Source organism: Carlito syrichta, unplaced genomic scaffold, assembly GCF_000164805.1.
Source record: "Carlito syrichta isolate Samal-C Ts95f unplaced genomic scaffold, Tarsius_syrichta-2.0.1 Scaffold108124, whole genome shotgun sequence".
Lineage (NCBI taxonomy): Eukaryota > Metazoa > Chordata > Mammalia > Primates > Tarsiidae > Carlito > Carlito syrichta.
The window spans coordinates 402,263-403,407 of record NW_007052220.1 but is presented as its reverse complement, the minus strand read 5'-3'; positions in this window follow the sequence as shown (position 1 = coordinate 403,407).

Here is a 1,145-nt window from a genome sequence, read left to right as displayed (position 1 = left end):
CATCGCTGGAGCCTCAGCCTGCGAGTCCTGGGGTGGTCCTCCGAGAGGTGGGAGGGGAACTATGGGGGACAATGCAAAACAGCCGCCACCCCAAAGTACCTAGGCCACGGATTTTTCGCCTTAAGGTTCAAGTGTATGCTCATGTTTGGCAGAAACAGAATCGTGTGTGTGTGTGTGTGTGTGTGTGTGTGTGTGTGTGTGTGTGTGTGTGTGTGTGTGTCTTCATTTTAATGACTGGAGGAGGGAGACGACGGGAAACAGGAATTACACTCCAGGGTGATGCACCCTTTGGGTGTGACGCCTCTGGCTGTTGGAGGAGGAGGCACACATCCACCAACCCTGCCCTGCCGGGGTCCCTCAAACCAGCGGCGTCTGGAAGGCTCTAGAAGTCCCGGTGCCTGGAGCCCGGTTTTGCCGAGCTTCGCAGACCCTCTCACACGAGTGCACTCCCGGGATCCCCGTGGCGGGACCACGCATCGCGCCTGGATGCGCCGGGCAGAAACCAGACGAGCAATCGTGCACCCCCGTACCCAAGCCCCTACTACACCGGAGACGCTGCACGATGCGCGCGCCTACCCTGTCCTCCAGCCCCGGGGCTTAAGCCCCCTCCCCTGCGGCTAAGAAAGAGGAGGAGGCCCTCCCGAGAGGTTCCACGTCAGAGCAGCGATCTCGGTGCAGCCCCAGTAGGAGCGGTCTGGGACACGCTAGCCAAGGGGTCCAGCCTGGGAAGTTGGGGTTCAGCCTCCGCGGGTCGGCAGCTTTGGAAGGAGCGCAGACAGCCAGGCGGCAGGCAGGCAGCGGTGCGGGGTGGACTTCTCTCTTTCAACAGATGCCTGGGGGATGGGGCGCCTAGAGAAGGGGGCACAAGGAGGGGGCTGTACCCCGCCTCTCGGCACCCCGGCCCGTAGTACGGCTTTAAAATCCTGCGGAGTTTGTCATAGGCCGGCCTCACCACGCATGCGCACAGGCAAAGTTGAGTTTTTTTCCTTTCTTTTTACCCCCTTCCCTCTCTTTCCAGCCGCCTCTGGTTCTGAAACTTTATTATTTATTTATTTATTTATTTTTCTGAGAACACCAGGGGAAAGAGAAGTCCGGAGAGAGGGAGGGAGAGAGTGAGGCAGTTGGCCAGAAGGGCCGGGGGGTGG